This window comes from Odontesthes bonariensis, chromosome 14 (assembly GCF_027942865.1).
Source record: "Odontesthes bonariensis isolate fOdoBon6 chromosome 14, fOdoBon6.hap1, whole genome shotgun sequence".
Taxonomy (NCBI): Eukaryota; Metazoa; Chordata; class Actinopteri; order Atheriniformes; family Atherinopsidae; genus Odontesthes; species Odontesthes bonariensis.
The window spans coordinates 21,906,001-21,923,004 of record NC_134519.1 but is presented as its reverse complement, the minus strand read 5'-3'; the positions used below and the strand labels follow the sequence as shown (position 1 = coordinate 21,923,004).

General features: G+C 43.2%; 1 protein-coding gene across 1 annotated transcript in view; it reads right to left on the bottom strand.

The window, feature by feature from the left end:
• Positions 1-17,004, bottom strand: part of ece2a (endothelin converting enzyme 2a) — a 100,442-nt gene that overhangs the window by 46,706 nt on the left and 36,732 nt on the right. The window lies entirely within an intron of this gene.

The window sequence follows — 17,004 nt, the reverse complement described above, 5'->3', positions numbered from 1 at the left end:
GTTAATTTTTTTTCTATTTGGACTGTGCAAATTGAACAAAGCAATGCAAAGTGTTATATGGACACTCTTAAGATTTTAGGAAGGACTCGTATTAAGTGCACATACGTAGTGCAGCTTAACCTAACATGATGCCTTACTTAAAAAAAAAAAAATCATCAGTGTTTGAACTTGTTGCCAGCTGCTGGCTGACAGATAGATACGACAGATATGAGAGGGGAACAGCACGATGACAAAAGAAAAGTGAAGAGAGTCTCACATGTAGCAAGACAAGATGAAAATAACCAGCTGAATGCAGCAGCTCACCTTTCGGATCATATGACTCAGATGGTGTCGATGGAGGAGGAGGAGGAGTGGGTGGAGAAGGTAGGCAAAGACAAAGAGGAAAAGAAAAGAGTAGGAGGAAGACTTATGGGGGACATATAAACTCTACCGAAGCTCATATTCTGTCTCAGCAAAAGGTTGTGTGAGGCAGCCGTCAAGATAGTAACATTTGCTTGTACTTTTTAAAAGGTGTATACACGTATCTGTATTTAAGAGCATCTGCCCAGGAACACGTGAGAGAGTGTGATAGGTGGGGCTGTGACTCCTAGCAGCACAATGGCACCGACACCTCAGTTGCAAATGTGTGGCTGCCGCTTGTTATCACCTCACTGCTTCAACTAATTACAAGCCAGCAACGGCTCCACAAATGTGCGCCAGTGTCGAAGAATGATTCCATTTTCAGTTTCACACTGAACAACATGTCTGTTACCTGTTTAGATTTGTATGTGCTTGCCTGCGGTGCTGAACATGTGGAAAGCTGATGTTGTACAATCTAAGGTACAAGGTCATTACATCTGTACACACGACTGTCATCAGTTCATGACTAAAAGGCGGAAGATGCCAGAAAGACATGGATAAAGATGGATAGAACATGAAAAAAAGAGAATCTGTAGCCAAAGATATAGAAAGATCTGGAAATATTTAGACAATGACACCATTCATTCTGTACTAAGTGGAAATGTGGAGTTTTAATTCAAGAGGTTAAAAAGAAGAACGGTATATGATACGTTTAGGAATATCAACTCCAATTTTTCATACTTTTCCCTGTCTATAGGGGCTCAAAAGTAATAAGCATAATGATCTTCATGTTTCAATCCTTTCACAAGTACCCTTAACTCATTGGCTGCCAGCCATTTTCAGTGCAGAGAGACCCATATTGCCAAGTGTTTTACAGTATTTTGACTGATTTTCCAAGACCCACAGAAAAGTGTGTCTTATGACTATGTACACACCGAAATTACCAAAAGAAAGAGTAGACTCTCTTCTTTGATCAGGAAAAAAAAGTTTGTTTCTACCATTTTCAGTCCTTTAGTAATAGACAGTAGAACATAGGTTGGTTTCACCAAAAACAGCTGTTTGACCAAAAAAATGGAGAAAACGAGCTCTTTTTTTTTGTGCAAAGTGGCACTGCTGCCACCTTGCAGGTAATTTTGCCAGTATATTCTCTGTTTAGTGTTTACAAGCCTAAGATGTAGTGACGAACTCCGCTAGATTGTCCCCCAGCCCGCTCCGTTAAAAAACGCAATTGACGTCTATAGACGTCTTTGGCAGACAACGTTTTTTTTTAAATTGACGTCTATAGACGTCAATGGCACCGAAAGAGTTAAAAAAAAAAAGGATTTTCGCATTTATGATGCTTAGTAATATAGAACCCTTGCCGTGGCTGTCCTCAGATGTTTTTTGTTTGTTAGTGTTTCCACCTTTAATGTTTCTTGTATTGACATGCAGCTCAGATAGGTTGCTATCAGCTGACTGACTTGGCCACTGCAGAGTTTTCCACTTCTCTTGGGTTGCTTCCTCAGTATGTTCTGTCCATCTGTTCAGTGAAGTGCTGTCCTGTCAGATTTCCTGCATCTAGCTGAATCTGAGCAGACAGAATTTCTTTTTCAGAATTCAGAATTCCTCCTGTTGCTTCTGTTTTAATTCACAGCTCTGATAAACACTGCTGACCCTGCGTGCCACTGGAAGCCACGCATGTCCACGTTGTCACAGCTCCTCTATTTATTTCAGATGCTGTATGCTTCAACTAAATACTTTCCATTCTTTTACGGGTTGATCTTTTGGCCTATTTTCCATCACATGGTGTGGATCAACTAGAGTTGCTTGTTGGGTTTTCCATTGCACGGTTCTAAACAAGCAGAGCCAATTCTCAGTAGCTGTCGTTATTAACCCTTTTTCACTAACTTTGATGCTGACAGTCTGCACGTCTCGTCAGCCTGCATTTGTTCTGGTAAACAGTTAAAACAAGAACTGTGTCGAACTATGTTTTTAATCACAATACAGAAAGTAGATAACTTACAAAAATTCAAATGTGAGCGTGCGCTTGTGCGCTTGTGCGCTTGTGCACGTGCGTGTTGTGGACACCAGAGGGTGGAAGGTGGTGCCAGCTGTCTGAGAAGTTGGCTTCAAAACAAGGACTGAAAATATGTCATCACTGCTTGTCACACACATAGCAGAACATTTTCTTTATGGATGGCGAGGAAATGTGTCAAGAGTTGAATTACACAGACTCACCAGTGTCTTTCAGATAACTGTCAAAAGCAACTGGCAGCTACACTGCATGAGGAGAAGGCAACTTCACAAACAAGGAATTAGTTGAAGTACTCGTTCCTTTTAAAAACAGCAAGAGACAGCGCAAATATTGTGGCTTCAGCCGTCATGAAAAGTGATTTCACAGCTACTGTTCAGTTAGGGGTAAAAATGAGAACCCGCTTTCCAGGCCACATATGGTGCTGTCCACATTGGGTTAAATCACTGCCCCCACCCCTCTCAAATCCCCAGTCACACCAGACATTGTTTCCAAAGGGTTTTCCCCACAGACACACTGATGTGCGAGTGTGTGTGGGAGTGTGTTTTTTTCCATGTACTTCGCTCTGAGTAAGGGGTGTCACATGACATCTTGTTCCTGGGGGTTGTTGCGACAGTTATAGTTGCAAGGCTGTCATCAAGAAGACAACTTTTATTCTGGGTCTGTTACATCAGCTGGTGGCCCCCGCAGCCTCTGACCTACACACAAACACGTCGACCCACCTGCACACACTGGCTGCATGTGAGTCTGTGTGTATGTGAGAGGAACATTACTTTATAAAACCATTGAAGTGAGGACATTTTTAAAGGTGGGGATCTTCTGGCAGGCCTTGTTGAGATGAAAGGTTTGAAGTCACCACAGACTTCAAGTCAGATCAAGTCAGGGGTAGATTAAAATGGCAACGATGGGATGTGGAATGCCTTCTGAATGAAAATACCACAGCAAGTTTGGAGACTGAAGGCAGTCTCCTGTAAGCTATAAGCTCCCAATAACCAGAGAATGCCTCTGGATTATTCAGAGCAGCAGAGGGGGAGACTAAAGTTAGAGGTGTCATATCACCTCTTTCTGCTGGCTATGTAAACATGTGATGGAAAATATGAGTCCTAGTCTTAAAATGTTTCATACCGCTCATAACAAACCTGGCAAAACAAACAGATTAATATCAGTCATCTGAATGTCACATGTTAGTTTTTTTTTTATTGCGCTTGCTTTTCTGTGTCCATTAACACAGGAAATTCTACACAAACAATATGTACAAATTTGACTGAGATAGGAAGTAACGCCACTTTTAATGCAGAGAGGAATATTTTCCAAAGATGCAGGTTGTTCTCTATGGCAGACTCAGAGATGCTCTGTCCAACAATGGTATCGGCTTGAGTGTCTGACCTGATGAAGTCTGATATTCATAAAAAAACGGATTAACATGTGACTAACAGCAGAGGAGATACAGCACAGGAAAGGAAACCTCTGAGGCAATCCACAAGAATAACCCTGTATCCCTCAGCTGCTGATACACAGATGTTTTATCAAGCATGTAGACAAAACTCCACAACATGCAAGTGTTTTATCGGAGTACAATATCCAAACCAAACTGAGGGGCTGAACTTGTACATACTGCAACTCCCCTCCGAAAATTCTGAAACTGAGGATTATTTAGGATCTCATTTATCATTTTGCTCCCTTAAATTTTCAAACCGGGTGTTCATATTATAAATTATTGCACAAGTGCACAAGTATATATAAAATGGCTATAGGAGAGTGAATGTGAACTCTACTTGAATGATGACCAAACTTGTTTTTAAGATCTGCAATGGCCGGGTATCTGCATCCCAATTAATGCAAATTATCCAACAGCAGTAATGTTATATAATATGTGTGTTTCTTTTGCAGTAATTTCATTCAGTTCACGTCCTTGACTTCTGACTCATACATTGGTGGATTGACCTTTGAGGTTCAAGATGACAACCATCCATAATGAGCAACTTTAGGGACACCATCTATGGTCAGGAGGGGTGGTGGGTGGGGAACCCCTGCGTGTGAGCCAGCAGTTTGAAATATCAAAGCTGCCATCGGCCAGGTGAGCCGAGTGCAGCAGTGGAAACTCCATGATGTAAGAAGCATTTGTGGCATTCACATCCCAGACTGGTTTAGACACATTAAGGATGGGGACTGTGGCCAATGCTGAGGACATGCACACTTAGCAACAACACCGAGGTCCATCACCCCCACACATCCAAGCTTTGGGCTTGCCCAGAGTAAGCTGAACTCCATGATCACACTAAGTTTAGCTGCAACTGCTCTAAATGTCAACAAATGGAAAGGTCCCATGTGGAAGCCTGTTTGTTTATGTGTGTGACTCCGTGTGTATGTGTGTGTGTGTGTACGCGCACATGCACATTAATTATATAGATGTGTATGTTTGGTGTCACAGCTTGTATTACTCGTATTACCTATTATGAAAGATGGAAATCGACAGGAATTTTCCATTATTTACACAGATGTGAAGCTTATTTTAGCTGTTTTAAAAAAATTTTTTTTTTTTAAAAAGTCGTGTCATAAAAAGCCTGCACGTGTTGGGGCGGAGGGTGCTTGTGTGTGTGCACTGAGACAATAAAAAAATCTGACAGTGTCACATGGGATCTTTTTCTAACCAATTACCTCTCATTATATTTCCCCATAAGTTAGTGTCCACTTTTATTTGGTTAATTAGGTATAACCATTAGGTGCTATGTGACAAACAGTGAAAGCTCTTGGAAAAAAAACTGCACTCGAAACAGTTTGTGCATGCGTTTATAGACTTTTTAACGTTTTAACTTCTGCCAGAAGGGTACAGGGCCCAAAAAAGGGGTGTCCGTATAAAGTGATGTTATTTTAATTACCTTGTAATGGTCGAAGCAGTTCTGGAAGGTTTTCTCCAGAAATCAACAGTAATCTCTTTTGTCGTGTCAGGCACTAGTTTGTTGTCCAGACCGCACTCAGATCGCTGTTACAACTCCTCCCTGTAGTCTATCTCTGTCACCTGAAATCCGGCTAAAGTGGGCTGAAGTGTGTGAATACAGCAAAGTGTAAAATATAGTCCAATCCCTTTGTGATTGGGTAGTTTGACATAATTTCACGGCAGAATGACAGTCCTTAGGCAGTGTTTTCCACTGTCTGCCTTACCATGAAGAATGTTAAAATACTTAAAAGGGATAGTTCGCCTCTTTTGACATGAAGCCGTATGACATCCCATACTAGCAACATTGTGCATTAACATTGACTTACCCCCACTGCGTTCTGTGAGCCGAGTTCTGGCCTCATTTTGGTGTTTACGAAGCTAGTTGGCTGAGGCCACAAATATAAAGCGTTTTGCTTCTCAAAACAATATGCGTTCAAAAGAGTAATACATTTGCGCTGCCGCCTGCCGACAGCCGCGCCTGTTTCACGGTGTTTACTGCTCGAAAGCAGGGGACTCCTCGGTCTGCACCTCGGTCTGCACTTCGGTCTGCACGGTCTACAGAGCACGCAGTGATACGAAGGGAGACAAAATAGCGCCAAGCAATTGTGAGGTCTGACTATTTCATGGAGAACGATTTTGTAATGCAAATGTATTACTCTTTTGAACACATATTGTTTTGAGAAGCAAAACGCTTTATTTTTTGACCCCAGCCAACTAGCCGGACTACCTTCGTCAACGCCAAAACGAGGCCGGAACTCGGCTCACAGGACGCAGTGGGGGTAAGTCAATGTTAATGCACGATATTGCTAGTATGGAATGTCATACAGCTTCATGTCAAAAGAGGCGAACTATCCCTTTAAGAGAACCACTAGGAAACAAGGGCAATTGTTTTGTGTTGTCCAGGTAGCTATGGAATGCACAAGGGAAAGTGGATTCTCTCTTGATCTGTTTGCTTTCTATGGCAATTTCATACAATCAGTCTCTATATATACGGTTGCTATGCGCCGACCTTATCGGCAGCAAGTCTGTGTAGCTCTCAATTTTCTCATAGTTTATATGATTATTTGTCATTTTTCCTTTTTTGTTTCTATCTAAACATTTATGTTATTTTTATTGATCTGCTTTTTTGTTTTAATTCATTTTTTGACAATGTGCACTACTACTAGAGCAGTGTACACAAGAGAAGAACTGTTGGCACTGTCAAGGATTGGACGCGGAATTAAACATCCAATTCCGACCGAGCTTAAAAAGCTGTACCGTGGATGCAGAGCTGGAGTGAAACTAAAGGCAAAGAGGCACAACAGGAGGTGGAGGTACAAACCTTTTCTGCCCTCGGTGATCATGGGAAACGCTAACTCACTGCCTAACAAGTGTGATGAATTAGAGGCGCTTGTGCGGAACCAACGGCTGTTTAAAGAGATCAGTTTGATCTGTCTGTCTGAGTCCTGGCTGAACGACAACACACCAGACTCATGTGTGGACATACCCGGCTTCACAGCCATACGAGCGGATCGAGACCTGAGTACGAGCGGCGGTAAGCGGAAAGGCGGGGGTGTTATACTGTTCTTTAATCAGAGATGGGTAAACCCCCGCAATGTGACCGTTAAGGAGAGGGTTTGTTGTCCAGACATCGAACTGCTGTCAGTTGGTTTCCGTGCATTTTATACGCCCAGACAATTCCCATACACAGTCGTCATCGTTGTTTACATTCCACTGAGGGCGGCACCTGTAACGGATCGGATCACAGCATGGTCATGGTCTATCTACAACCCACACACAGACCGTGTGTACAAAGACTTCCTGTTACTACCAGATCTTTCAGGAAGTGGTCACCAGAGGCGAGTGATGCATTGAGAGACTGCTTTGATGTCACAGACTGGGCTGTACTGCTGGAGGAAGATGAAATGGACATTGACATGGACAGCAGGGTCAGCACCATCACAGACTACATTAACTTCTGTAGGGACACTGTGATTCCAGTCAGGACTGTAAGGTGCTATCCAAATAACAAACCATGGATCACCAGTGACATCAAAGACCTCCTGAACCAGGAGCTTAAAAAGACATTACGTCGAGCTAAGGTGGAGTACAAGAAAAAGGTGGAGAGACAGCTGGAGAACAATAACACCAAGGAGGTGTGGAGGGGCATGAGGACCATCACTGGATACAGACTGAAGAACTCTCAGTCTGTAGAAGGTGATGTGGACAGAGCCAATACTTTCAACCATTATTACAACAGGTTTGACAGTGTGGCTTTTCCCTCCTCTGCTGCTGCTCCCTCCACCCCCACCACTACAGTAGCTTCCTCTATACTGCTTCCACTGCCCTGCTGTACTTCCACCTCAATGTCAACCTGCATCGCCAAGCCTCCTCCTCCGCCTGACTGCACCTCCACCTCTGCTGTCACCAACAAGCTTCTTCTGTCCAGCTGTACCTCCACCTCTGCAGCAACTTCCATCGCCTGGTCTCCTCAGCCAACCTACACCTCCACCTGTGTGGCAGCTTCCACCACCATGCATCCTGAGCCCAGCTGCATCTCCACCTCTACGGCAGCTTCCACTGCCAGGCCTTCTGAACCCAGCCACATCTCCATCTGTGCGGCAGCTCCCACCGCCTAGCCTCATCAGCCCAGCTGCACCTCCACCTCTGCGGCAGCTTCCACCACCAGGCATCCAGAGCCCAGCTGCACCTCCACCTCTGCGGCAGCTTCCACTGCCAGGCATCCTGAGCACAGCTGCATCTCCACATCTGTGGTTGCTCCCACCGCCTGGCCTCCTTGGTCCAGCTGCTCCTCCACCTCTACAGCAACTCCCACCACTAGCCCTCCTCTGTCCAGCTGCACCCCAGCCCCATCTCTATGGTTGATAGCAACATCACTCCTGTCACCATCCCTCCGCTACAACCTCTGTGTCTAACTATAGAGGAGGTTAGAGCTGAGCTCAGGAGACTTAAGTCAGGGAGGGCTTCAGGCCCAGATGGAGTCTGCCCAAGGCTTCTGAGGGACTGTGCTAGTCAACTAGCAGTCCCTCTTCAGAGGTTCTTCAATATGAGCATTCAAATGGAAAAAGTCCCAGTACTGTGGAAAACTTCTTGTCTCATACCAGTGCCCAAATTAGGGCAACCGGTGGAGCTGAATGACTACAGAGCGGTGGCTTTGACATCTCATATCATGAAGACCTTGGATAGACTTCTTGTTCGTCGCATGAAATTGCAGGTTGCTGAGGCTCTTGATCCCCTCCAGTTTGCCTACCAGAAACACATAGGAGTGGAAGACGCGATTCTGTACATGTTGCATCGGTAGGGGTGCAACGGATCAAAAATCTCACGGTTCGGATCGTTCCTCGGATCAGAGTCACGGATCGGATCATTTTTCGGATCAGCAAAAAAAAAATAAAAAATAAAAAAAAAGACAAATAAACATGTTTTGTCTTTTTGTTTATTAACACTTTTAAATTATTAAATTGAAATATATAAAATCAACTTAAAGCTGCAGTCTGCAACTCTTTTTCAAGCATAATGCCTGGAACTGTCCGGGGATTCTGAAAGTAGTACATTAAATACCCCAATACAAAAAAAATGAGTTCTCTAGGTCCCCTATATGTCCCGCTAGGTCCCTCCAAAGCCAGCAGGTTTGTTTACAAAATTGCAGACCGGACCGGTAAAAGGTAACCAATCAGGTTTACGAGCTGGGCTCTGTTGCCTGTCAATCACCGATTGTGCACGCGCGATACAAGGTAGGCTCGTCCCCACGCTTATTTATCTAGACTATTGAACTTCATTACGGGCTAGTCTACTTACTGTGTCTTCCATGATCGCAAATGACAGGTGAGTTGATGAATGAGGAGTCGTGTGGGCGCATCTGGTGTGCACGTAGACGTGCACGAGTTCTCATGTGTTTTGAAGGGGCGGGACAGGAAGTTGAATAACTTTTTATTTTTCGGTTAAAAAATAAGCATTTCTTGCATTTTGCGACTACGGAGGTCACCGTTTTCAACTTCAAGCGTTCTGATAGATCATGTAAACTCTTAAAATGCCAAAAAGTAGGACTTTACGTATGACAACAACAAATCTTGCAGACTGCAGCTTTAAAGTGCACAATTAAAATCTTCTTTTCAACATAATAAAAAAAAAAAACTTAAAGTGCAACATAAAAACACACCGATAGCGTTTGTGATCGCTTTAGCCCGGTCAGATTGTGAAGGAAGGGGCTGCCTAAATGCTGCGGTGATGAGCGGTTGTTCACCCGCTTTCGGTTTCACTCCTGTCAGTGAAACACCGGGGTGATGTCGCTGCAAAGTCTGCACCGAAGTCTAGCCTACTTTTATTTTCCATGCCCACTGTTCTACATGTTTTACGCTGAGGACAATAAATCACAAACGAGCCATAGGACTGTTTGCTTATTGAAGAAGGAACTGTTGCAGACTTTTACCCAGAGCGTGGAAAGTAGCTCTGTCCCTGGAAACTAGCAGGAATGGTAACGGCTGTGTGAGGACTGAACATGCGCACAATTTTTTTTTTTTCATAAAGCAATCCGCGGATCATGTGTGTGCCGAACCGAAATAATTGATCCGAACGGATCACGGATCAATGATGATCCGTTGCACCACTATGCATCGGGTATATGCTTATCTGGATGTGCCTGGTTCACATGTGAGATGCATGTTCTTTGACTTCTCCAGTGCCTTCAACACCATACAGCCTCCCATACTGAAAGACAAGCTGCTCGGTATGGGTGTGGCCCCCTCCCTGACATCATGGATTATAGACTATTTGTCTGCCAGACCACAGTATGTCAGGATGGGGAAATGTGTTTCTGGAACACTAGAATGCAGTACTGGGGCTCCGCAGGGTACTGTTTTGGCTCCTTTTCTTTTCACCCTGTGCACATCAGACTTCAGGTACAACTCAGAGTCATGCCACATTCAGAAGAAGTATTCTGATGATACGGCTGTTGTGGCATGTGTGCGCGGTGAACAGGAGAAGGAGTACAGGGACCTTGTGGAGGCCTTTACTGACTGGACCAAAAAGAACTGTTTGCTCCTGAACACCACCAGAAGTGGTGGACTTCAGGAGATCTAAAACCCCATACCAGTCAGTCTGCATTGATGGAGGGGAGATAGAGACAGTTCAGACCTGCAAATACCTGGGGGTGGTGCTGGATAATAAACTGGAGTGGTCTGCCAACATAGACGCATTGTACAGGAGGGGCCAGAGCCGTCTCTTTTTCCTGCGACGGCTCAGGTCCTTCAATGTCTGCGGTGATATGATGTGCATGTTTTATCACACTATCATTGTGAGTGCACTGTTCTATGCTGCTGTCTGCTGGGGGAGTTGCACTACAGACAGAAACTGTAGGCGCCTGGACAAACTTGTGAAAAAGGCTGGTTCTGTTGTAGGCAGAAGGCTGGACCCTCTCGGTGCTGTGGTGGAGAAACGGATGAGGCGGAAGTTAGATTCTGTGATGGAGAACAATAAACATCCTCTCCACAGCATCCTGACAGGACAGAGGAGCAGCTGCAGTGAGAGGCTCATCTCTCTGCGCTGTAGGACTGAGAGGTTCAGGAGGTCCTTTGTTCCCACAGCCATAAGGCTTTATAACAGTGACTGCTGAGTTCTTCTCAAATTGATTGATTGACTTTTATTTATTTGTTTATTTTGCCATTTAGTCATTTATTATTATTTAGTAAGTAGTAGTATTATTATTGTTGTTTTACTGTTGTTAATTCAATCATTGTAAATATTTTAAAAAAATGTTGAGCTACTTGATGAATTTGAATTTCCCCCATTGGGGGATGAATAAAGTATTTTTCTATTCTATTCTATTTCTATTCTATTCTCTGAGCTTGTTGCTGTTGATCCTGAGAAATCTGGGCTTCATTACAGTGAAAGTAACTGTTTCTTTTAGTTAAGTGTGTGGTGAGACTGGGTGCGTCAGCATCCTCCTTATAGCTGTCAAAAGAGGCAAAATACTTTGCAAAGTGTGGAAAGGTTGCCACATAATTAAGTTGAGGTTTAGAGTTTTACTTCTGGAGTTTGTCAGAATGTTGGTTCCTTTCCAGATTAAGAAGGCCCCATCTTTAAAAAAACAAGCTCTGTTCTAAGCGTTTGCTGTGTGAACCCCACTCTGTAGGTTTGTGTCAATTCGAATGCACCATCTTGTTTTCTTTCTCTGTGCCGAAGCCTCCAGCAAAGGAGACCTTGGCTTTTAATGCAATACATGTTTTTCAGTCACCAAAAATATGATAGCAAAGTGGATGAGGAGAGGGTTTACAAAACTAAAAAAGAAACGGTGGAAGAGAAAAGGAGAGAGTGGGCGAGCAAAGGAGAGAAGAGAGAAAAAGAGATGCATGACTGGGTTAACTAAGCAGCCTGGTCTCCATGGTGCTCGATGTACACCAAGTCCCCAGTGTTTTTACATCACTCTCTGCGTATGTGTACATACATCACCAGCTTGCACTGCTGTAATCTGATGAAGGGATATTTACAAACATGGCTGGATTTATGGTTCAGTATGTGTACATTTTTTTCTCTCCACCGCTCCCTTTGCATCTGCATCAGATTCAGATATTCTACAGAGAAATGATTTTCTCGCAGTTTCAGATGCTTCAGAAAAGTTGCATCAGTGTCGTGGCCAGATGAAATTCTCTCAAAAGCTCGGCTCTTCCGGCAAGTTCTCTTCACAAGTCTCTTCTTCTCTCCACTTACAAAAGCAACCTCAGTTATGTAACCGGGTATAGAGATAATTAGTGGCTGAATAATTAAGCGTGTGCCTGTGACAGTGTGGCTGTTTGATGGAGAGTGTGCCTGTGTGTGCATGTGTATGTGAGAGGGATGGAGGACTTTTGGAAGGACTCCACAGTATGAATCTGCCTCTCTGTTGTGGCATGGCGCCCAAAGCCTTTCTGCGATCCAAAACACCAACAGGCACCAGGAATGGAAGCTTAATAAACTGCAACAAGATAGAAAGCCATTGCTTCTCACTTTTTTTTTCTTCTTTATTCCAGGACTAACAGTTATTGAAAGCCACCCACATCCCTCTTTATATTACCATTAATGCCTTGTTGCCAGAACTCATACAATAACATAAGTCAAGCATTTGCTGCACATGTTTTTCTTCTTTTTTTTTTTGGAAAACTAGAGGCCTCACTTTAACTTTCGCATAGAAAATAATTCTCATCTGTGGAAGCTGCGGCACTACAGTGTGCATTTAAAGCCCACTTTTGTCTTAAACGGGGTCAAACAGCCACTGAAACACCTATTGTGCTGTGGTAAAACTCTTGAGATGAGGAACGATGGATGGAGCACTAATGTAAAAGCTGTGCAGCCGTCAGACAGAGTAGGCAAGTAGGGTGACTAAAAGTGGGAGTAGGAGTTAGACAAGAGAAACAAAGACAGACAGTGTGGTAGAGAGGCTAAATGATGCAATTTGATCTGCCATTTTTGTGCAAATGAAGGAGCAGTAGGGGCAAACACACCGTATGAGTCAGATTTATCACTGCACATCGGGTCCTCGTACAGGATGATGCTGTGGCCTGTTACACTTCCAGAAACAACAGTAAGCATTCCTCCCTTGGAATTATAAAAAATGATACAATAAAGTGAACAGACTGATATAATGTGATGACAATCAGCTATTCATAGAGCTATTGTGTCCATATCCCCACCACTTGCAGTTTTCTTTTCACTGAATTGGCAACACAAAATGACATCAATCAACACCCGACACAGCATCTCTAAATACGCTCACACTTCGCATCGTGGTATTGACACATACAGATGTATGACACCTTATTCTCTCTGGATCTCCTATGGATGAATGAACACCATGCCTAAAAAAGATATTCCATCATTTAGTGTTTTTATCATCGTGGAAAAGATGTAAACGGTAGCTGTTATATAACCAGTAAGCTATGAATTGGAAACGTTTTTGAATGAGAACCATGGTGCTGTTCTGCAACAAATCATCGGTAATCTTACTAGATTGGTTTCTCTCTTTGGGTATGGACATGCATGCACAGCTGCGTTTCTTACTTTGGGATATGATTTTTTTTTTTTGTCAGAATAATTCCACAGATAATGTCACGAAATGAACGAATAACAGCACTGGCTATTTACAGCTACAAAAGCGGGAACAAACTATGATGAATCTTTGCTGAATGTTTGCTCCTTAATGCTATAATAAGTGCTGCAATAAAATCTTGCAAACAAGAAAAAAACGGCATAGGTTCAGAATTCATTTAGTTTTTTAAACCTTTTTTTATTAACAAAACTTAAGAGATTTGGTTCATTTCTGTACTTGTGTCTTTTTTTACGTACATATATGCTCTTAATAAATAAATATAATATAAATAAATACCAATTTTACTCATCGGCAAACCCGTACACAATGCAAAAAACGGGCCTTAAAAGTGGTCCAAGTACCAGTCCATAAGGTTTGTAACACGAAGACTTGTATGGAATCATCAGAGGTGGAAAGAGTACTGAAAAATTGTAATTAAGTAAAAGTATCTTTACTTTGCCTAAATTCTACTCAGAGTAAAAGTAAAATTACCCATCTCAAAATTTACTTGAGTAAAAGTACAAAATTACTTAATTTAAAATGTAATTTGAGTAAAAATTACTTAATTACTTTCAGTTTCTTAATGCAAAAAAGCATGAGTCATGAATCAAATTCAGTACAAGTTGTTTTAATCTATTTCGAGGTGTATTAAAGTGCACATCCACACTTGCAAAAGATCAACTGGGCTCAGGAACATATTTCCTCACAAGAACAGTCACAACTTGTACCATAATTATGGACAACCCTGAACATCCTCTCCATGAGACTGTTATCGGAAAACAGAGTCTCTTCAGTCAAAGGCTTCTTCAGTTTGGATGCAAAACGGACCGCTACAGGAAATCTTTCCTGCCCACAGCCATCAGCATCTATAATAACTCCTTGATTTAATTCAGTTACATCAACATTTAATTTCCCTCTGGGATAAATAAAGTATTTTTGAATTGAATTGAATTGAATAAAGTGCAAACAATTTTCAGTCCTATTGTCCAATGGACAACACTATGATAAGAATAAAGAAATTTAAACTACAATCAAAGTATTAAAAAAAACAAAATGCACACAAAATTAAGTGCCCACAGGATACCACATCTCAAAATAAAACAAAATGCTCACAGGATCCCACTATACAAAATACAGTGCCCACAGGATCCCACATATCTGCCAATAATCTACAACTTTAGACTGGAAAAGCTCTTGTTCAATTTCAGCAGCAGCAGCTGATTTTCGAAGTTTTTTGCTGTAAGTCTTGCTCTCTTTGCTGTGAAGAGCAACCCGGCTGAACTAAAAAGCCTCTCACAGGCAGCTGAGGCTGGAAGGCCTGTGTTGAGTTTCAGAGACAGCTTCTTAATGTTTGGGAAGGAGTTCAGCAGGTCCATGTTCTCCGACACACAGGCAAGGTACCCCTCCAATTCCCCAGAACCCTCTGACCTGCGGGACTTCATTGTGGAATAACAATAAAAAATGTTTATGTTTTGATAAAATGCCGAGATCCAAATATCCAAATACTGACGTCGGAGCCCAGTCCACTTACTCAGTAGCCAACAACGCGCTGGGGCAGCCTTCAAAACAAAGCCCAAACGTAGCCCGTATTACATTACTGTTGATTGGCATTTAACAACATAATACTTTAATGCACTACTACAAAACAGTTGGATTTCGCGCATACCTTTGACGAAGTGGTCACCGCAGACACGAGCATTTGCAGATTCAGCTCCTCCAGTCTGTAAACGTCTAGTTAGCTATCTACTTTTTACGGCGTTGTTCTGTGAGTTTTTTCCATTTCTCACCTCTATGGGCGATTACCTTAAGCCTGATTTATGGTCGGAAACCAGGTCGTCTGCGTGTGTGTCGCAGTTAACGCAGACATGCCCCCGCCCCCTACGCAGACACTACGCAGACACTCTGGTGCACCTCCTCAAAATTGTAAAGGCTCTAGCATTAAGGCTCGTGTATACTTCGCAGCAGTGTGTCGCAGTGAGCTTGTCGCAGACACGACGCAGTTATTTTTGATTTATGCCTTGAAGCGCTGTCTGCGCTATGTTAATCCCACGCCACAACGCAAGAGGGACAATCACGAACAAGCTAGGATTGTGGGTGTTACGGTTACGGAGGTCATTCAACAACAATGGCGACTGGACGAATGCGCACTTTGATTGAGATGCAGCTGATCGATCTAGAAATAGAAGAAATATTGCTACTACTGGAGCTGGCAGAGAGGCGAAAGAATCGTCACGGTTAGCGTCAGCCGGTTAGCAAACCGGAAATACGCATAGTGTAGAGCGGATGTAGAGTTGACCAATCAGAGGCCTCCTTTCTCTCCTCCCTGCGGCGATGTCTGCGGTGAATTACAATTTTGAGGAGGTGCACCAGAGTGTCTGCGTAGCGTCTGCGTAGGGGGCGGGGGCATGTCTGCGTTAACTGCGACACACACGCAGACGACCTGGTTTCCGACCATAAATCAGGAATCGTGATTGTCCCTCTTGCGTTGTGGCGTGGGATTAACATAGCGCAGACAGCGCTTCAAGGCATAAATCAAAAATAACTGCGTCGTGTCTGCGACAAGCTCACTGCGACACACTGCTGCGAAGTATACACGAGCCTTTAGGTACTCGATAGTAACCCTTTCCCTTCTCTCGGTTAGACCGATTGCAACATCCAAAAACGGCACAAAACTGAGGCATTTTGGGCAAAAAAAGTGGCAGACAAAACACAGTGTTTTCAATGGGACCCAGCTCCAGTTGCCCACCACTTAGGTTCGCGCGCTTAGAAAATACAGAAGTGACGTCAAGTGAAACCCAGCTACTTTCAGTTCCGGGACAGCTGTTTAAATTTCCGCCCGCATTTAATTTTTCACCATAAATATTTGTTTTACTCAGCAACGTGAGGGGTTTCAAATGTAGCGAAGTAAAAGTACTTGGGTCAAAATGTACTCGAGTAAAAGTAAAAATTACACATTTCAAAAACTACTCAGAAAATTACAAATTACACATAAAAAGTACTCAATTACAGTAACGTGAGTAAGTGTAATTCGTTACTTTCCACCCCTGGGAATCATCTGCATTAAATTTACCTGGGGGGGGGGGGGGCGTTTAGGCTGATTGTATATGTATGGCTTGAATAAATGTCTCTTACCTCAGTTTGAATATAAAGCCAACATACAACACATCTCCCCTGACACCTTTCAGTGTGCCACACCTGTCATGGAAAATCACCATCACTGTATGACACAGCAAGAACACATGTAGCACCAGCTCTCTCCATTAGTTTAAAAAAAAGAAATCCGTGTGTCCCTTTCACTGCTGTGGAAAAATCCACACTGTCACAGCTTTTGTCAGGTCGTGTTACCTACAGTACGAGTAAAACTGAACCATAGGAGCTCGTCTGGGGTTTACGTGCACGGTTGTATTATCGACTGTGTCTGTCAACATCTTCCCTCCTCGCTCACCTTGACATTCATTAAAGCCACTCAGCCAGGCTGAGTCAGAGATACTGATATTTACTTTTCCATCAGGCCATACTAGCATGGACCTATGTGATTATGCACTGTGCGTGTGTGCGTGTGTCTGCCTGTGTGTGTGTACATCTCCCTCTGTACTGCAGCATTGTTTTAATCTGTCAGTGAGTCAGTGTTGTCGCAGCAGAAAGGTCATGATTCAG